The sequence below is a fragment of the Pyrgilauda ruficollis genome, unplaced genomic scaffold, assembly GCF_017590135.1.
Source record: "Pyrgilauda ruficollis isolate IOZ18807 unplaced genomic scaffold, ASM1759013v1 scaffold158, whole genome shotgun sequence".
NCBI lineage: Eukaryota > Metazoa > Chordata > Aves > Passeriformes > Passeridae > Pyrgilauda > Pyrgilauda ruficollis.
The window spans coordinates 162,026-184,056 of NW_024514543.1; the positions used below are offsets into that span (position 1 = coordinate 162,026).

Below are 22,031 nucleotides of genomic sequence, written 5' to 3' on the forward strand. Positions count from 1 at the left end.
CGTGAGGTAACTGGGAAAAGCTTCCTGTCCTGTTAGGCTGGGACTGAGTTTTCCTTCAGTCTCTCCCTGCAGTGCTATTTTACAGTATTTGGAATGGGTTGTATCTCTTGCCAGATTGTTTTTCTGGTGGGAAAAGATAAAAAAATGCCCAAGCTCTGAGCACACGAGTGGTTGTGCCATGTGTCATTGGTTATACTGATTTAGTTTTCACCCTAATAAAGCAAAAATAAATATATTTTGTGGTGCTTCTTCCTGCTTTTCCTCCTCTCTTTTACAGACTGGTGATGTGTTTTTAGGAGTGTCCAAATACTGGTTTTATGAACTCTAAAACTGAAGCGCTGCAAGCAGCAGTAACCACTGTGCTGCTATTCAATGCACCTGCAAGGAGGGGCAAATGCTGAACGTTTTTCCAGAATTCCAATATCCAGTAGTTTCGCCACAAGGTGGCATCGATGACAATGAATCAGACCTCGCAAGAATGACTTTTGTCCGATCAAGGTCCGCAAGGAGGCAATACACAAATCTATTACTTCCAAGCAACAACAGCCAGCTTTCAGTTGAAGGTCAACCTACCAAAAAGATCAAAGTTGAAATGTACAGAATTGTTTCTCTAGGAGGGAGTGACATGACAAGATCTTCCTCATTTCCAGAAATGTAGGACCATTGAGACATCTGGGCTTGAGAAGTCTGGTGATAAAAGAGTATTTGGAAGGTGCATTTGGCCTTGAGAAATATGGTTGTTTTTAACAGGAGAGGAGAAACACAGCAGTTGAACAGTGATGATATAAAGAGAGGAAAGGAGAAAATGACAGAGCAGGTAGTATTTGGCTTTTACTGTTTGTACAGGATTAGATGTCAAAAAACCTGAGTGAGGCAAGGCAGGAGACATGACTGTGTTAAATCATTACATAAATCTCAAAACACCTCCATTAAAACTATGCATTGATACAATTGCTTTTCCCAGCAATGATGTTCTGTAGATGTGATGTGGAAGAAAAAAAACCTGGTCTCTTTCAAAGCCCTGGACAGTTATTTGTGCGCATGACTAGTCACGAATTTGTCATTTTTAAACAAACTAATAAGATGTTTGATTTAACAGCACGGTCTCGAGGTGGATTACTGGAGCGTGGATTGGAATTGATTGTATCTTTTAGTTATCTGTACAGCCAGCTGTGAATATTTTACTCCCTGGTGTCCGTATAACTATATTTTTTGACCACCAGAGGGTAGTGTCATTCCAAACAATTGCTTTTGGTGTGCTCCTGTAGGAGCTATATTTTGTATTTTGCCACAAGGAGATGAGAATAGTAGATCTCTTATGTGTAAGTTCAAGCCCTTAATTTTGTAATTTGTAAAAATGAGTGTTCAAGCCTGAAATGTCTCTTAAAATTCACTTTACAACAGAGAGTTTTTTGGTACTGAATTAGTTAGGCTCATCAGTTTCTTCTTGGTGGCTTTGGTGGCTCTGTCTCATTCCAGGTTGTCCTTATGTATGCTCTCTTCTGCCTGAACAGGATTCCCTCACAGTCCTGCCTGCTCTATACCAGGACATATATAATTTCCCTTTTGTCTGATTTGTCCCATTTTCTTTTCTCCTCATTTCAGAATCCCTCCACATCCTTTTCTCCCATGTTCTCTTCCACGCAAATCAGTCTTTGTATTTTCCTTCCTATTTGTTTGTATTCCTACTTTCCTTCTTTGCCCAAGCCCTTGCATTTCCTGCTTTTTCTGTATGCAGTTAACTGCTCTTAGCCGTGTGTATGGTTTCAGCCCCTTTCCTTCCTAAAATTCCCTTATCTACTTCCTTTATCTATGGCAGGCTGAGTCACATGGAGGGTATCAACATGCCAAGAATTCTTGGATGGGTTTTGCAGGGGTAAAATTGGGCATTATCATGCTGGAAAATGCTTCCATCCACATTAATGTTAATGAATAATTGCGGAGGAGCTGAATCTGTAGTTCAGGTAACAATATAGAAGGGAATCTGTGTGCCCTGTTCTCTCTGTTGTGGTTCAGCTGGTTTCCCCCAAAATTAGTCTGACATTTAAAGGTGCATTGGAAATACAGAAAGTAAAAGTAGTCATAGTGCCTCCAAACAGAAAATCCTTGTTGAGCAGGCCCTGGCAAGCTCGGGCACAGCTTCAACACAGCTTTTCTTAGCAAGCAGCTGTGGAGGTTTGGGACATTTCCCCTTTCTGGCTACATTTCACAGCAGTTGGATGCCACAGGCAGGATTTGCACCAGAGGGCAGCTCTGGTGTGCAGAGAGGGATCCAGGTGCATGGGCAGTAGGGAAGAGCCAGGGATCACAGCAGCTCAGTGCATAGGAGTCTGAGCTCTTAGACAATACACCTGGGAGCCTTTGATTTCAGGGCAAGAAATGCCACTGCCTGTGAGGGCTCTTGCCACGAGGACTTGGTGAGGGCATTGGCACCGATCAAAGTGTGGAAATTGTACAGACTCTTTAAAGCTCTGCCGATACCAGCAAATTGAACAGTGTCAGGGATGCTCCTGAACACCAAACTCAGCTGTTTCTACTGATTCTCGTAATCCTTACATGAATTCTCATAATCCTTACATGGTTTTAGCGTGAGCCAATGAACAGTATCCCAAAATATTCCAGGGTGTGGGTTAGGGGATACATTACAAATAGGCAGACTGTGCTTTCATGGACTTTCTGAAGCTTTCATAGACTGGACATTGGATGCCCTGTGCCAGCTGGCCTCAGGGGCAGAGACTGATCCCAGACTTGTTTAATTTACTAATGTGAGTATAATCACAGTGACTAGGGCTGGCCACTGGACTGAAAGTCTGTTTTTGCAAACCCTGTTTGGTTTAGACACCAGGAACTGAAGGGACCTTGCTTCCATCTGTTCCCCTACTCTGCCTCAAAAGGTTACTGCCTCATACAAAAGGACCAGAAGGTTTATTTGCTCTTCAGTCATGACTGGCCACCTTGCACCTCTAGCACTGTGTTAGTAGACCACTGATTTTTGTTTTCTGATCATGCTGTTGGCTTTGATGGAAAGGCCTTTTTTTTTCCCTGTAAGTGTAACAAGCAATGCTATTTTATGAGATTAATCATGGACAAAGGAAATCTCTAAAATATCTGATGTTCATAATCTCTGAGGTAACAAGACATATACAAGTTAATATAGATAAAATCACTGCTTGGGAATGCCTGACTCATATGTAGGACCTTGAACTTGGCTTTGTTGAACTTCACGAGGTTTGCAAGGGCCCACTAAATCCACTCTAATAAAAAAGGATAAAAGTTTAAAAAGCTAAAGGCAGAGAAGAAGCCTCATTTTTTTTAGAGGCTCTTGTTTTCCAAGGCCATTTCTCTTTTTTTGGTTTTTTTTTGTTGGTTTTTTTTTTTTTCCAACCCCACTTCTGGATTACGTAATACAAAATAATCCTTAGCTTTGCCTTTCTGAAGTATTGCTGTTAGCTGCCATAGCCCCTTCATGATAGTGAAGTGACACTTGCCAACAAAAATTGCACAGTGTGCAGTCCTTCATCTTTTTTTCCCATCGTGTTGCTTTCCATCTGTTTGAAGCTTGTTCCAGAATCAAACTGCTTGCCTTAAAACAAGGTCCTGTATTGAACAGGGAGTCCATGAAGTGAATGCATGTCGTCTCAATATGTCTGCTACACCCAACTTTCAAAAAACTTTTTAAGTTGTTTATGAACATACTTTAGTTGATTATATGAGGTAACATAGAATCATATTCTAAGAACTGTAAATGCTGAAAAACCAGTAGAAGGCCCTGAGCTGAAATGACTAATTTTCAAGTATCTTTAGGACTACAATCTCCAAAAGAACCAACTGAAATCTGCTTCTATTTAATATACATGGTGCCATAGATCAACAAAAATTATCATTGCTGTGTTTTCTTTTTACCTGTGTTTGTTTCTAGGAAAAAGAAATGTGTAAGTGCAAAACACATGTTCTGCTGAACTTGTAAAGAAAGATTCATTTCTGAATTGTGCTTGCTCTCACTAATACTTGGCTTTCTCTCTGTGAAGTACCATGAAAACCACTGTGATTTAGAGTAGCTCCAATGAATATTTTTGTACCAATATAGTTTCTAGGGACTGTATTGTCTCATGTAGCACTGAAATATATTTAGTATGTCTTTGTGTTTTGCAAGGCTGGCTTAGAGCCTTGAAATCCAGCACTCTTTTTAACACACTATCTTTACACTCTTTGGAAACATTTCGACCTGGTTCACACTCAGTTTTGTCTTTCTCCTTCATGTATTTGGGTTGTGAGTGGCATTCACTGTACTGTGTGAGCAGGAGGGCTTGTGCTAGTAGTGCTTCCTTTTACACTTGTTACCAAAGCACCTTGGATTCGAGTTTTATTGTAGGTAAACTGTGTATTCAAGTATAAATCATCTCTCTGTATGATGTTGGTGCACACTTGCCAAGTGTCCTTCTTAACCACTAATCAGACATCACATTCCCTCAACATGTATGAAAGCATTTATCAAAAAAGGTGTTAGCAAGCGTGCCAGAAATTTCTTTGTAGGAAAGAAGTGAGCTCTTTTGTTCTGCTTCTCTCAGTTGTTACTGATAATGACTCATGTGTTGCTTACAGCCTTGAAAGTACAATAGCAGTATTTCAGAAAGCAAAAGGGAGCTCTGCTTTTCTTTATGAACGGGTGACGAAAGATTTTGAGAGAAGGAGGCAGCCCATCTTAGAAGGATTTGAACCAGAATGCTGCAGCAGCAAGCTTGACCGAAGGTGAGTGGAGAACCAGATATAAAGGGAACGATCACAACTTGTAGGTGGCTCTGATGTTGTCTGCCTCTGGTGCCAAAGGAAAGATTGTGGAACTGTGGAAAAGGAGCGTGACTGATTTATGCCTGTTTTTGTATTTGTGCCTTTACCTTGAGCTGTACCATGCCCATGTCCATCGTGGTTTCCTTCAGAGAGAGCATTTTGTAAGCTTGTCTTTGCTGGAATTGCTATTGATAGGGTGCATTTGTTCACTGTTCCTGATGCCATGAAGCTGAAGCAAAGGAGAACTTCAGTGTCAGACAGGAAGATAATTTTGAGTGAGTGACTAGTGAAGTTGTTGCTTCTAGTACTAGGAGACATCTCATGCCTGTTTATCATTGCATTCACATAATTGCTTTGAAAGTTTAATAAGATTAAAGCTTTATTAACACAACTGGATTTCTTTCAATTCATTCAAGCAGATACAGTATTTTTTTCCATGGAGGATTATTTTGTTTGCTTATATTTTATATTACAATCCATGCATTTTTTGCAGCGTAAGAAGCATTGAATGGTATTCCTTCCATAAAGAAATCATAATTCATTTGTAAGAGATGAGGTAATCTGGTAGCAAAGCATGCATGCTAGTCAAGAGATGTGCAGTCTAATCCTTATTGCATAACCATGTGTTGTGGACTTGTTTCCAATCCAGCTGAGCCTATCTGCAGCCAGAGACTTGTCAACTGTCACTGTCAACACCTGGGGGTATGGATCATCATTGCCGAGTGGCACGCAGTGACATCTCAGATGGGATCTCTATCCCTCATGTAATACAATTAATTAGAAATAACACTGATACTGGAATATTACATGAGCATTAAAAAGTGTGTTTCACAGCACTATTACAACACAGTGAAACATTGCTTGTTTTACTGGGCAGTAAATCAACAGATTGTTAAATGCCTTGGCTGAGATGACAGGAAGGCTGTGGATTATGTGGAGCCTCTTGACTCCCAGGTTTTAACCTTGATCATAAAACCAAAGTATTGACACCCTTGACACATACTCCCTCCAGCCACTTCAAATTATTGGTAAACCCAAGAACTGTGACACCTGAAAGTGTAACAGAGTTCCTGTGTGTAGAGCACACAATCTTGCTCAGGGGACTGGCTATGATTTTGTTGGGTTTTCTTTATCTTCAACTGCTCTTGCTCAGGTGTTCTGAGCCTAAAAATTGAGCAATGGGTTTGCTATTTGCTGTGGACGTGCTGGGCCCAGTCTGAATCAACTGGAGCTTTGAAAGTTTTTATGAGGGTGTGATGAGGGCACTGAGCATCAAGAGACCCTTTTTCCTCAGTAAGATGTTAGACATCATACTTCAAGACAGACAATAAGATGTAATTTGAAGGGTAACACTGAGACAGCAGATCTAAGAAACAAGTACTGTGTCAAGCCTGCTGCTTCTCAGTTATTTGACCTTTCTATGAGTTTTAACCTGTTGAAGGGTGCCACACTGAAGTCTGTCAAGCCTGAACTTCCATGTCACCTAGGGTCAGATTCAGCCAGTGCATAACCACAGACAACTGCTAATTTTCTGTAATGCCACTGGTTTCCCAGAATTGAAGCTTTTGTTATAAACACCCATTTTCTCCCACCTTCTTTGATTTCTAGCCTGCAGGATTTCAAAAAACAATTCAATATGTGACTGAAATGAGTTTCCAGAGTTCTTTGGGAAAAATAGTCCTGAGAAACATGAACAGATGCCTTTCTTCTCAGTGGATAATATTTCTGAACTTAACAAATGAAATAGTTTCATTTTATTTACCATATTATGGAGGAGTTGGACTGAAGAGCCATGACAATTTCCCAGTCCACCTAGGGGCCACGTAACCATGAAAAATGACACTTTTAAAGTTTATAGAAAAAGTAACAACTGTGCTAACTGCTTAGATAACCACTTAGATCTAATAAAGAGAAATGTTTTTGTAGGCATGTCAAGAGAACAGTGATACAGTACAAACAAAAGCCTATAAAAGCAATAAATTAACAATATTTTCAGGGCTAATTTTCAGGCAAGAGAAAATTTGCTAATTAAATTTAGCAATGACATAAACTTGGAACACAAAATCAAAACAAAGAAGAACTGGAACATCATGTAGGAAGCCTGCATAACCTTGAGAACTGGAGTAATAGAAGTCATATGGTCATGTACTGGGGCCTAAAGAAAAAAAATATGATAGAAGACAGGAGATTTGCAGAAAGAGTAGAGGTAAAACATCTGGATTCAGTTGCCAGCTGCCAGTGTACTGTGGACCAGCTGTAAGATGTGCCTGGATGAAGGCAAATGAAATCTTGAAATGTCTCTTGTTGCTATTTCACAACACATGGAAGAAGCTAAAGCTCTACAGAGAGATGACCTGTTCAATGTAAAAAACAATATTGACACAAGAACAAATGGAAAGATGTATGAAATGTGAAGTAGGCAATCATTGCTAAGCCAGAAATCAAACACATTTATTTTCAGCTTTGATTCCCATGCTTCTAGTAGCAGAGAACCCAAATTCATAATTCAAGGATTCCTTTCCAGTCATGTTATCAGTTATGTTCCGAGAATTACAGCTGAAAAATGTGCAGGCTCATTTACTGTCAGTAATACTTCTCCTTGCTAAAATACAAGAACCTCCAAGAAACCTGGGAAGTAATCTTAAAGAAAAGCCAAAGTCAAGTTACCAATTACATCAGGGTTCATTAGGCTGTGCCAGAGCACCACTGAACCTGCATAGTTTGCTAAACATAAATATAAATAAATATAAACAGGAAGAGGGGTTTAAATTAAGCTGAGGATCAAACAGAGGATTTCAGTAATGCACTGCCTCTCCCAGTCTGCTCTCAGCAGAATCTTCAGCCTGATCTCTGAAAAGTGAAATGGGACCCAAATTGAACAGGGGAAAACTGACTTGCATGTAAGAGCAAAACTGAAACTGAAGGTCAGGAAAGTGAGAAAGACATTTGTTTACTTTCAGAAGTAAATGTACCTTAAAAAGACAGAGCCTGAGCCTTTCTTAATGAGCTAGGGCTTAAAAGAAATCTTGGTTATGTAGGATTCTGCATCAGTGTTTGCAAATGTCCTCACTCCAGACAATTCCATAATCTCCAACTGGTAAACCACCAATAACAAGGATAATAAACACTTAAGATTTCAAGACACAGACTTATAAGGAACCAGGGAACTAGACTTGGTAATACTACATGGAAATTAAATCCTACTGGTTCTAATGAAAAGGGAGTATGGAGAAAAAAAAAAGATAGCCTTTTGTACACTAAAGGATGCAATGCATTTAAAGCAAAACATATTCAAAACATAATAATTTGCTGCATGGATTCCATTGGGTGAAGCATTTAAAAAGAATGTGTGAAAACCTAATTCCCTCAGTGTTTACAATCTGAGATAAATCTAATGAACTGATGTTCAGAGTCAATAGACCATAACTTTGCAAATTTCTTCAGAAATGTGACTGATATCTTACCAGGGTAATCACAGCTCATATGGAGACCACAAAAAAACATAACTTGCAAAAAAAAAAAAAAATCAATTTCCTTTAATGACTTGTAATGGGGACTCTGTTTGAGACTACCTATTTAGTTTTAATTAACTCTGATGCTTTTCAGCCAGGGGTCTGTTTTGGGCTGACTCACCCTACCTCCTCCTGAAATTTCATCCAGAGATGTTTAGTCATTTCCCAGTATGAAAAGAGAAGAATAAGTTGGTTTTCGGTGTTAAAATATCTTAGAAGCCCAGATGCTTTTGTGGTGTAGTTTTTTTGTTATTTGTTGGTTTTTGGGTTTTTGGTTTTTTTTTTTTGGGTTTTTTTTGGGTTTTTTTTTTTGTTTTTTTTTTGTTTGGCAAGAGGATGGGCTATGTCAGCTCTGCACTTTTTGTGCCTGTGAAAATTGACCTAAATTTGGCCAAGTCAGGAGCCTTTAAAAAAGAATCTCACTTCTCATGTTCTGGGGAGTTGTGCTAAACTTCAACAGTAAAATAAAACAGTGGGTGGGAGAATGACAGAGGCTGGATGAGATGATGGGAGAGAGGGGACATAAACAGGAAACTAGGACTGGCCTTATGAAGGTGTTGGATTGGCTGTGGGGGAGTAGAGAAAGATTTACCTAAACAGTTTGATTTGTGTGGGGACAAATATATTGGACAAACAAAACAGAAATGACAGGATGTATGGGAAGTGAGAAGCTGAGACTGAGCAAGAGATGTTCCCTATAGGACTGGAGAGATTAACTCCTCCATCTTCTAGTATATTATAAAAATAAGAAAGAAATGCTGAAGTTCTATCATGATGAAAATCATAGAAAATTATAGAATAAAGTAATATTTTCCCTCTTCAGTTTTGGCCAGCTTACAATGAATAAGACTTTGGAACATGCAAGAAATTAGGGGGAAGAAAAGGAGTTAAGCTGCTGTTGTTTTGAAAGGTGGATTACTGACATATCTATGAGATATCTAAATTACGGTTTTGTAAGTTCACTGTGGTAAGCTCTGTATTTCCAAAGGAGACTCAGCTTACTTAAGACTCAGATTGCATAAACTTGATGCCTGAAGACAAATTACATCAATCTCCTCTTGAGTGAATGTTCTTTTTTGAACTAAAGGAGGAAGCTGGGACCTGTGGAAAAACAGCACCAACTCAGGTAATTAAAATCCACCATAAGGAATATATTCAAAGGGCAATAATTAAGGTGGTGCAGCTGACTTCACTTTGGCATTTTGCAGCCTTCATGTGCTTAGATTTGCAAATTTCATGAGTGTTCTTTCAGCCTCCTTTTTGTGCGTTTAATTAACATTGTGTATGGTTTGTATAGAGGTAGAGCCTGGAAGCCCTAGGCAAGGATTTTAAAGCTTTGCAGTCACAACACGGAATAGCTGTCAGAAGCCCAGATTTTTCAGTTACTGCTGTCTTGGGCTACATTTGAAAAACTGAGATGTATGAGCTTTGGCTGGGAGCATGAATAGCAGTGTGTAGTCCCTGATTTGTCTACTTAAACTGTGTGCTTTTTCAAACTGGAGACATGTTCTCTTTGCACCATCTCTGCTGTCCTTTGTTACTACCTTAGAACTCTAAATTCTGTGCTAATCTTACTAACATAAAGATGGTTAGTAATAATCTGTAATATCAAATGTTGTAAAATCCTTAAGCCTCACTGCTTAGAGCTCCCCAGCTGGATGTTGCAGGCTGAGTGCTGTTAACAAACAATAGAGATTGTAATTTTGTTTGGCTGTGAGTGCTTGTGGTTTTGAAGACATCCAGTCTTCTTCTCCTTCCCACAGAGCTCAAAGTGACTTGGGCATGCAGTAGTGACTGTGAAAGATTCTGGCTTCTATGCATTTCTTACAGTATTAGATAAACTGCTTGGTTTTGTAGCACATGAACCAGGTAGAACTGTCTTCCTTGAAAATGCAGGCAGGCAGTCAGGGACAGTCTGTCTGTCTTCATCCAGCAGTTCCTCTCATTGAGCTGTGGGAATCGGGCTTCCTCAGGTCAGGAACTTGTTTGAGGATCTTAGTCCCTGTGGATGGCAGCCATCATCCTGCTTCAGCTTTCTTTGGGTCTCCTGGTGCAGATCTTGGAGGTCAGTGCATTCTTTGGCAGCTGTGTCTCACCCTTCTTCTTTAAACTTATTTGGTATATTTAATACAGGGGGGGTTGAGATATGCTTTGCTTTCTGCAGCATCCTAGAAGCCTGGATAAAAGATTTGGTGAAAATTAAAAATAGATAACAGTAGGCTAAATACATTGTGATTTGATTGCTTGCAAGTCTGTAGACTTACACCTGGAAGGACTCTGGTCTAATGTGTGTGGCAAATGTGTGACTGACAGGAGAATTTGGCTCAGATTGCAGGCATGTGGATGAACTGCAGGATCAACAATTTCCATTCCAATTGGAATAATAAGAAAAGTAATCTCAAGCACTCAGACAAACTTTGGTTTCATTAGCTGCCTTCTTTTGGTCTGCAGTAAGTACCAGCGATCACAATTTGTATGATCAGTTTGTTAGACAAGGGAGAAGTGCTGGTGTAGATGTTCCTAATGACGTTCCTCTCTGCCACAGAAGGTGACACCACAGCAAACAAAAATAGTGGGCAGAACTAACAAAACAGTTCCCTTGCAATCAAAGTGTAAATAACACTTTGACATTATGCCTTCATTGCTATATAATGCTTTCTTTGGAATTGCATTGCAAGCAAAAAGGCAAATTACTTTAAAGAAAACCCACATCTCTGTGGAGCAGAGGTCTCAAGCGTGCTATTTCTTCATTGGCCATCTTGCAGAGCAACCAGCAAACTGCAGCTTAGCCCCTAAGCCTCTCAGGAGAACTAATCTGGCCTTGATGGGAGCAGAGGCTTTACAACAAATCTGGAGAATTTAGAAACAAATGGAGATCGGGTAAGAAGTAAAAGGAGTTAACCAAAATAGATAGTATCACACCAAGAGTATGTTTATTTTGTGAAATAACTGATTTTTGACAAGGAAAATGGGTTCTTTTGGGACGTCAGTGAAGTAGTTGGTGTGTTGCCACAAAGATAACTGAGCTAAACAGGCAAAAGCAAGGATTAGGGCAAGAAGGGTGACATAAACAGGTGAGGTCAAAGTTTCCTAGTTATTTGGGATTTTGCATGATTGCATCCTGTGAGCCCATTAACTGGTTGTTTTGTGCCATATTGTCAATGTTAGACTAACAGGTCATGAAGGAAGGACTCATAGGAAATATGCAGGTAATCAGCAAAAGGGGCAAACCCCACTCTGTTTTTTTCAAAGCTCTGTCTGGGTTGACAACTAGCAGCTGTCAGGGTGTTGTCACTGCATGTGTGTAGGCTGTGCATGGAGTTTTTTGGCTTATTTGGATATATAAAATTGTCTGTGACTGTGTGCTTGACATGATCTGCTGGTGAGTGCTGGGCAAGTGCAAATTCTCCTCTGTATACTGTCTGTAAACCTACAAAACATCTTTTTTCTACTATTTTATAAAGTAGACCGAGACTTAATTAACTGGTTTTGGAAGTAGTTTGCAGAGTGGAGTTAAAAGTTAATCTCTCATTCCTCACACCATGCAAAGCAATAATTTCACTCTGCTCACTCTGAATGCCTTCAAACAATTGTGCTGTTAAAAAAAAACCAAAAAAAAAAAAACCAAACCAAAACAGACCTAGAAGGTTAAAGAAGGGGAACACTTTGGAAGTAGAGAACTTCCTATATAGGTTTGAGGATTTGGGTTGCTTGCTGAGCTGATTTATTTTTTAAAAGCACTTAAGGTAATACATTTCAGTTTATTTTCCTTTAGTAAGTAAGCCTTGTAACCCGCTGTGTTTCTGATCTTCTCAGTCATCACATTACCTTCCAGGGTTTGAGAAAGAAAACCAGGAAAAAAATATAGGCACTGGCCATCTCTGATTGGAATTTGTTTAATAATAGCAACCTGCTTACTTTTTTTTCATGTTTCAATACAAATCTTCAGTTCTAGATTTACTTATTAAGCCTGAGGACCATCTGCTGAAGGAAATTTACCTCCTTTAATAGGAAGGAACCACATGCAATTCCTACCTAGGCTAATAAAAGCTTAAGTGGACTTACTAGTGGTTTGAATATAGTAGCATATAAGCTGAAGATAATTTTTTTAATAGCTCTAATTTGTATATGTACATGGTGCAGGACAAAACAGAGGCAATGAACTCTTATTATCCTACTCCCTGGCATAACATAAATGACTGTCAAGGATACTGAGCAGAGGAGGATTTGGCCCACTCAGATTATTAGATTGTTTTCCTGGCTATATTTTCAGTGCCTGTTTGTTACAGAGATTAGTCATGTATCTGCAATGTTGGATGGTTTTCCTCCATTTCTACAAGAGGATGTGCTGCTCCCAGTAGAAATAAATAAATAAGCACAGGAACTCCTGATTTTTGCAGTACCAGTGGGTGGTTTGGATGTCTGTATGTGTCATGCTGGAGCTGTGAGTTCAGGCTTGGCAAATTATTACCGGATCATTTAGGTTGGGAATTATTACTCATAACCAGTTTTATGGTGGTGCCTACAAGCCATGGCCTTGCCATTGCAGGGACTGATAAAAACATCAGATGGAGGCCTTGATCTTGGTCTGTATAAGACATAATGCAGGTGTGATTTTCATGGACATTTGGACATTTAATGGGATTTTAATGACTGTTACAGCTTAGGCTGGGTACATATTTTTTCTGGTTAGTTTTTAAAACTGAAATGTATCAGCCAAAGATTGTGGCATCCCTGGTGACTGTGCAGGTTATACACAGGCTAAGAGTAGAAGAAACAGGCTAGCTGTTTCCTGTCTTTTCATGTTCATGAAGAAAGAAAACACAATTAAAAATTAGGATGATTAATAAAACAAGCAGCATTTCCAGCATACCAATTGCTTCTTTGTGGCTGAGAATGATGGCACCATCCATATCTTAAATTTTATTATGGAGGCTGCAGTGGTATTCTTGTGGATTTTGTGTAGTTCTTCTTGCCAAAGGAAAGCATGGGAGAAAGCAACCCTGTGCTTGAGGGAGTTCCAGCCTGATGAATAGCAGATGATATCTGGTGATACCTGGTACCCCATTGCTCCAGATACACCACTCTGCCCTGCCCAAGGGCATTCAATGCAGCTGGAGATGCTGCAGCTCCTAGAGAGAAACTTCTTTGATCCATTTGAATAAGAAAATGTAAGCACCATCCCACAGAAATGATCTTTCTGCAAATGTAACTTACTGAATTTGTTTATTCTGGTGGCGTTCTCTGGCAGGAATATCTAAGGATCAAAATATTAATTTTGAAGCATTATTTTATTGGAATTTAGGTGTATAGGTTCAAAAGCATTGTCCTTCAAAATCACCAGCCCAAGTGATTTCTTTCTGGCTGGCAAAGTTTCTTGCTTTCTGAATTTTTCTCGGTGAGCAGTTCAGCTCTTGTGTTGCTCTTAATTCTACCCATGATCCTCAGAGCAGGCATTGCTTTATCTGCATCCACTGAGGGTTGTGATCTGGAAGCTGTGCCCCAGGCACACCTGCCTCACAGGGGACAGCACTGACCTGAACACACATCACACCACTCACAGTCACATCAGGAAACAAGTAAATAAATAACCACAGCATTGCAGTTAAGTAGTCAAGATAGCTTGGACCAAGACTAGAATGTCCCTTTTCCCTGCGGTGTCTTCTAACCTTTTATGCTTCTTCTTTTTGGCATAGTAATTTCTAAACAGTTTGTTGCATTGTGACAAAATTCCTGAAGCTGTTTTTCTTGTGATTATTTCCTTGGGCACTTTCATGCTTTTTCGCAATTCTACTTTAATCTTCACTTCAGGCACTGCTGGGTACACTCTGGTGATTATTGCTGTGGCAGTTTAAGATGTGGCTGCTCGTTCTGCCCCTCTGGTGTGGGGTACTGCTTCACCACACAGCTGTCAGAATGGACAGGTGCTGAGGCTTCTGCCTGACGACAAAACAAAGCCAGTAGAAAATGGATAAAGATGCATCTGAATTAAGACACTTGGTTTTGGAGAGAAGCAGGCAAAATGCAGGCACACATTTCCTTCTGCTGACTTTGGTGGAGGAATGAGTGCACCCTCAGCAAGTCTGCAGATGACACAAAGATGTGTGGTGCAGCTGATGTGCCTGGAAGATGGGATGGCACCCAGAGGGACCCGGACAAGCTTGAGAAGTGGATCTGTGGGAGCTTAATGAGGTTAAAAAGGCCAAGTGCAAGATTCTTCATGTGAATTGGGCAGCTCCTGGTATCAGTACAGACTGGAGAATGAATGGATTGATTGCAGCCCTGAGAAGAGACTTGGGAGTGCTGGTGGATGAGAGGCTGGATGTACCTGACAATACTCACAGCCCAACTGTGTCCTGGGCTGTAACCTGCAGGCAGCAGGGCAAGGGAAGGGATTCTGCCCCTCTGCTCTTGTGAAACCCCACCTGGAGTATTGAATCCAGCCCTGGGTTCTTCAGCATGGAGGGGACATGGATCTGATGAGTGCTGCAAAAATTATCAGGAGGTTGGAGCACCTCTGCTGTGGAGACAGGCTAAGAGCGTTGGGGTTGTTCAGCCTGGAGAAGAGAAGGCTCTGGGAAGACCTTCCAGTCTCCTGGAGGGGCACCTTCCAGTGCCTAAAGGGGCTACAGTAGGGCTGGAGAGGGACTTTTGGCAAGGGTATGGGGTCAGAGGTCAAGAGAAAATGGCTTTAAACTGAAAGAGGGTACATTTAGTTTAGATACCAAGAAGAAATTCTTCTGTGTGAGGGTGGTGAGACACCATCACACATTTCCCAGGAAGCTGTGGCTATCCCTTTCCTGGAAGTGTTCAAAACCAGGCTGGATGGGGCTTTGAGCAACTTGGCCTAGTAGAAGGTGTCCCTGCCCATGGCAGGGGGTCTGGAACAAGATGAGCTTTAAGGTCACTTCCAAGTCAGATCATTCTATGATTCTACGGGAGCTCCAGCCTGAGGTACCAACTAACAGCTGCAGAATGAAAATGTCTTAGACTGATGCAGCTGTTGCTAAGTGACTGAGCCAAATATAGCATTTTAGTTTAGCATTTTAATTTAGCAAATTTCATGCATTAATATAGCATACAGGTGTGAATTTATTGCATTAGCTATAAATTTGTTTATGGGGTTTTTTTTCACTTTGCATTTGAGACTGTCTAGCAATAATGACAGGAAATAAATTGAAAATTAATTTGTCTGGTTTCACCATTTTTTCTTAGCTTGTCCTGTGGTATGGTTTGCATCTTGCCTTCTGATTCCTTAATTGCAGTTTGCACTTGAGAAAACCATCTAATACTTGAATTGCAATCTAGCCTCACTTAGAAGCAAATGACATAATTATTTGGGAAACCAATCAGGAAGCATTCAAATCTTCCTTGGTGACGTGCCTCCTTTAGTTGTACAGCTCGTTTCCTTCTGGATGGCAAACGTCAGCGTTAAGATTAGCCTGGCACTGTGAAAGTGCTTACTTGGCATTTCATCACCAGAGCGAGCACTGCTGGATTTGTGATGCTGCTCCTCTGCCAACGTCCAACGGGTTTAGGCACAGCAGCCCTCACATGTTCGTGCTGAAACCTGGTCGGCTCTGAAACAGCATGTTAGAACATGAGCCAACAGTTTGATGCACAGCTGAGAACTCAGAGACTGATACAGATACCTGGCAACTGGATACCCATGAGAATTAAAGAGCTGAACTGAAAGAGATTAGGCAGCTCTTTGTACATTCTCCCCTGCGAAGCGTCAAGAACCGAGAGCTTCATTGTTTTGTAACCACTTGTAAACTAAAGGGGGAAAAGAATTACTTCAGCATTGGCTTCTTGAATATGGTTTGATGGAAAGTGCTCTTCCCAGAAATCTAGCCACGCAGGCAAAATAAGAAATCCTCAATACACAGATTTCACAACAGAGCATTGTCCATCCTGAAGCTTAAATGTTCCCAAATCCGGTTTCCCTTCAGCAAGTAGCTTTGCCCTCCTGTTTCAAACACAGTCCACATACATCACAGTTGGCTCACTTTCTGCACTGTTTTTTGAAAATCATTTACCTTGCACCTCTAGGCCCTTTTTCTCTAGACAGCCATTTGTAACTTCATCTCTGTGTGTGATAAAGGCTACTGTCACCAGAGAATCAGTTTCAGTATCACAGTTTCCTGCAGGGCTGCTCTCTGCAACGCAAAGCCTGTGGACAGAGGCCACCAATTGCAAATGGCAATATTAAATGTTTCTTCCCTATAGTTCACCTGCCTGCTGAAGATTAGTTCTCTGTATGACTGCAGGCCCAGGTTCCTTGTGCAAAGTTTATATTTGCTGCAATTGGAAGCTTTCAGAGGCAGCTTAAAGGATTGATTTAGTCTGAGAGCAGAAATGGGAAGTAGGAACTCCTGAATTCAAAAAGCATTATTGCAGTAGTTTTGCTGCAGAGCCTGAGGCTACGGATTGAGCTCTTACCTAATTTTCCCCATCTGCAATACAGTTCCTAGGATGCTTTGGTGATTAGTTTATGCTGATGAAGTTAATTACTTGGTAAGTATATAATAATTTAATGGGAATCTGTGCATATCCCAGAAAATGTGGCAAAAAGAAAGGCAAAATAGCCATCCCTAAAACTGTTAATTAACAAACTGAAACAAGATGGTGAGATTCAGGATAGAAACCTCATCAGAGATCTTATGGCAAATTACAGCCAGTGCAACTTGACATCCCTCTGATTGCAAAGGCAACTGGACATGAAAGTAAAGTTAGAGTTTGGTATGTTCCTGAAACCTCAGTTTTATCCTGGCAGTTTTGCAAGACCTATGTAGTATGCTGAGGCAGCCACTGAAAAAACTCAGGGGGTTGTATGTTGTTATTTAGCAGTTCCTGCAGGTATATCAAGGACTCAACAGGAAAGGATTATGCAATAAAATAATTTATTAAGCTTTCCTGTGTCCTGCAGAACAATCCATGACTCATCAGCGATTTGGACAGCACGGAGATGTACATCATATCAAAGGAATTCTGCAGGGCCAGCTCTTTTGGCAAGCATGTTGTGATCTATATCTCGAGTGTAACTCTGGTTATAGTGTGACCAACCAGTATAATTAAATTATCAGTTATCCCTGTCCTCAGACAAATTGCCCCTGAGCTTGTATAGCTCCCTCTATTGGGTAAAATATCAAAGTCACTCTCTACCCTGAAAAATGGGTGTTCCATCTCTCAAGCTTTTTGATGAGTTAATAACTTGAGTTATCTTGCTGTTTCTATGATATTTTGTCTGCTCCATGTCATTTCAGATCATGTTGCTGAAGACCTTTACTTTGCACTTTAATAAAATTTCACCGCACTGATGTTTGAAGCTGCCATGAAATCTCAAATTCAATGCAGTTTTTCCAAAACATTTGAAGTCAGCTACTCTATCTGTAATCTTTCTGTTGTGATCCACTAAAGTCCTCTTGGACACAATGCAAATAGGTAGAAGTGAAGGACAGAGGTTTCACATTTTCAAAGCTTGCTTGTGAAACATCCAAAATGCCCAGAGACACCATGTCTGTCAGTGCTCTGCAGTTTTTGGTTGCTATTCATGTAACCCAGTGAGGCAGAAGAGCAGAGATAAGGGAAAGAACAGGGGAAGATTCCTCTCTGCAGTTTATTCTCCAGGGTTTTATTCAGTCCAGTTTTAAATGGCTCAAGCTACTGAAGTGATTCAAGCTATGACATTTTGGCAGGGTGTGAAACAAAATCTGGCAGAGGTGCTATGACTGAAGGGCTGGTTTTGTACTCTGAAATGTGTGTCAAATCTTTCACTGGCTTCAGTTAAAACAGAATCAGCTCTTCAGAGTAATTCAATTTGAATAAGCTCAGCAAAACCAGCAAAAGAATATACTTTTGTGATGCCATTACACTATTACAATCTCGCTCAGCCTCACCCTCCTCTGTTTACAGTGTCCTCCCATGCAACTAAGACTTTCTGCATAGAAAAATGAGCTGCTTTTGTTAGGTTTTGAGTAATAAATAATTCTGGATTAGTAGTCTCTGTCTGATGTCTCATTCAGACTGCCTTTTGCATTGCCTAGCTATGTTTTTAAGCACTGACACTGGAAGTGAAAACTCTCCAGGGGCATTCTGTAAAAAGTCAATAAAGAGAGGAAAAGCTAATTGATTTTAAAATTATCTTTATTATTATTTTCCTTGAATGGTAGCCCATTAAACTTGGGGAGTCCCTAATGAAAGGTAAATTTAGTGCACTCTACTTTTTCCACACTTCCGGAGTTGTGTCCCCTTGATGTTATGCTTTCTTTTTTATTTCTCCCCACTTATAGGTAAAAGAAAATTTTTTAAAAAAATAGCATAGTTCAGAATAATTTGGATTGATTTAAGTTTCAGTAGTGTTATTCTTGTTTTCTTACTGGTTCAGCAGGAGTTGTTGAGCCCAAGAAATTCATAAATCTATTTCTACTGTGTTCTTCCATGTTCTCACAGAGGAGGATTTTTCTCATCATAAACCACAATAAAATGAATGGAAAAGTGATTCTGAGTGTCTGTTGTAAAACTATTGTTACTCTGTAAGCTGAATCCTGGAAGGAAAACCTGTCACAGACTGTTGGGAAACCTGTCCTAGGTAGCAAATTTACATTTTGAGCAGTATTTTTTTACATTTACATTTTGAGGTTTTTTTTTTTTTTTTTCCTGATTTCTTTATATTAAGGAGCGGAAATTAAAGTCATGGTTCTGGGACAGTGTAGAGAACCAGTTCACACCTGAGGCCAGGACAGTCACCCAAACAGTTCTAAGAGGGCTGTGCCACACAATTTCACAGGTCAGGTCCTTGTACTGGTGGCTGAACGACAGCCAGCAACCATAGATTGTTCTGTGATTTCTGCAGGTATTTTGTCACTTGGGAGACAGGCTCTCGTGCTTGAGATGTTTGCCTGCCTGCCATTACTATGCTACTTTCCACACTTCCTTCACTGGCAGCAATTCCTTCATGCTCCAAAGGCCCAAGTGAATGAGCAGTATTTATGACCTCCCCTTCCCTCCCCTCCCTCTCAGCAGTGCCCCTCTTGTTCTCCCTGGGTGCCTCGTTCTTTGTCTGCTGCTGTCTGTGTTTTGTAAAGCAGAGCTGCTGCCATGATTCTTCACTACAAAAGTGGTGAAGTGAAGATGCCCAGATGGAATGGGATGCCCAGAGAAGCAGTGGATGCCCCATCCCTTGGAAGTGTTTGAGGCCAGGTTGGAAGGGGCTCTGAGCAACCTGGTCTAGTGGAAGGTATCCCTGCCCACGGCAGGGGAGTTGGGACAAAATGGTCTTTAAGGTCCCTTCCCACCCTAATCATTCTAGGATAATTTCCAGTCCAGATGGGACATGGATCCCTAAAGGAGTGTCTAGACTGTATTTATTCACATCCTTGCCTTAGATTGGCTGGTGGGATGGAGGGAGGAAAGGGACTTTCAAACTGAGGTGAATGATTAAATGAGGCTAGGAGGTGGAAGGAAGGGGAAAGGAGAGGAAGTAGGAATGAGTAGATGTTTCTTGATACAGCTGGAGAAGAATAGGGGCAGGCAGGGATAGGTGTTTTTTAGACTGCAGGCAGAGGGAAGCTGATGTAGGGAACCATAGCTATGACTGCAGTTGCGAGATTGAAAGACAAAATTCAGAACCAAATTCCTGTTTTTGGAGCACATCAGTACTGTTTTTAATATCTGAAAACAGGCTCTTCTGTTATGGCACTCATCTCCACAGATTCTTGCACAGATTGATTTACAATACAAATGGTCAGCCTGTGGTGTGAATTATTATAGCTCCAGTGACTGACCCAGTGTGTTTGAAGTTTATACCTCCACCCACAAAGAAGAGCTTACTGCATTTAAATATGTTTTTTACCTAAGATTACCAGTGCCTACTAATATTTTTCCAAAACCCAAACTATTAAAATCATTGAGAGAACATAAAAAACTTAAGCCAAAGCTGTGATTCTGTACAGCTCCAAAGAAACTCACTGTGCAGGGTAAAACTCCCCCCTTGCTTTTAAGCTTGAATTAGCAGTATGCCTCAAAACTCAGATATATGGCTTAAATTCAGCTGTTAGCTAATGAATCAAAGGCTGACCTCACTGTTAAGCCATTGCCCATCTGTATTTTATGACTTCCAGAGATACACAAGGCTTCCAGAATCAGTCACTTGTGGCTTCCCTAGTATTCCCCGACTTGCTGACTGCTCACCAAAGCACTGAGTGCTCTTAGCTGTCTCTGTGCAATTTCCTGGCTAAAGGAGATCTGGAATGTAAAAGTGTATTCATCACCAGAGGTTTTGCAAGATTCCAGGACTTCAATGAAGCGGTAAGAGATTATTTAAAATTGGAATGGCATGAAGGTTCCTGTGAGATTTCAACCAACTACAGGGTAACTTAACCAACAAGAAAGTAACCCATAAAAACAGCCAGAATTATTTGGGATTTAAGCATCAAAAAAAAAAAAAAAAAAAAAAAAGCACCAAGTTGTAATTACTGTTATAACTGTACCAGACAGATCCTGACCCTTTACTGTGAGCTTCTCAGTACAGAAACAGAGGACTTAGTGGCAAGTGGGAACGTGTACAGTATGATGCCTTAACCATTTATCTGGAATGAAACAACTGCATAGAGTCAAATACTGAGAAATGTTTTTGCATAAGCTGGATTTTTGACTTCAGTGCTAAGATCAAAAAAATGTAACTCAGAGCCAGCTTTGCTGAGATGGTGACCCTGGTTCTTACTTCTATATTTGAACTTATTCTAGGGCAGAGAAATCATAGCAAACCTTTCTACAGGATGGTAGGAGGTGCTTGTTCATGTTAAATATGCATCAGAGGTAATCTGCTGTCTGTGTACATTTTGGAAATGATTTTAACTTCTGTTGTGATGGGTATTGCATACCATCTAACACCAGGATATATAAGATAAGAACCAGATGCTACTTTGTGCTAGTCAGGTGTTCTGGCCCTTTTTTTTTTAATTTTTTACTTTGCTTTTCTGGCACTAAAACTCCTTAAAATTTACTGAGGAAATGAAAGATTGTTGCTGTCATGCTTTTGTGTGTTTGTTTAGCAAAAACATTTGTGCATCATAGATTGGTGTCCAGAAACACATTCCATACTGCTTTAGTGTACTGCATTATCTGGACAAAATGAAAAGGAAATAGTTGTGATGTGAAAGTGTTTTACATACATTTTGCAGAGCTGTACAAACTTATATGATATGTGATGAATCATAGTCTGTCTTTTTCCTCACTTCACACCACTATAACAACATTACTTTGCTGGATTGACTTCTGATTTACTGGGTGAGAAACCTCCAGGCAGTAGTGTGCTGACCCACCATCACCTTCAGTTTTGCTTGCTGGTGCTTGCTGTTTCTTCATCTTCACAGTATGATATTTAGCTGAGGAACTTTGTAATTTTGTGTTGTATAACTATAGGACTCCGTTTTTCTTTTTATCTTTTTCCTTTCCCTGCTACTAAAATCCAGAGACCTGTAATTAGTTTTCAAGTCATTAATGAACTCTGTTTTCTTCCATGTGGGCTGAGTCCAATTTGTCTCTGTTTGCTTGAGCAGATTAAATGAGTGGACAGGTTATTGCAGGTGACTAAGTGGGCACATCTTAACAAGTTACTGTCCCTCAGCTAAGCTTCTGTGCTTTCACATGCTCCATGTGATTTCACATAAGGTTATTGCAGGTGACTAAGTGGGCACATCCTAACAAGTTACTGTCCCTCAGCTAAGC

At 40.4% G+C, this 22,031-nt stretch overlaps 1 protein-coding gene across 1 annotated transcript in view; it reads left to right on the forward strand.

Moving 5' to 3' along the window:
• Positions 1 to 22,031, forward strand: part of PAK1 (p21 (RAC1) activated kinase 1) — a 101,845-nt gene that overhangs the window by 1,298 nt on the left and 78,516 nt on the right. The gene's annotated exons all lie outside the window — the stretch shown is intronic.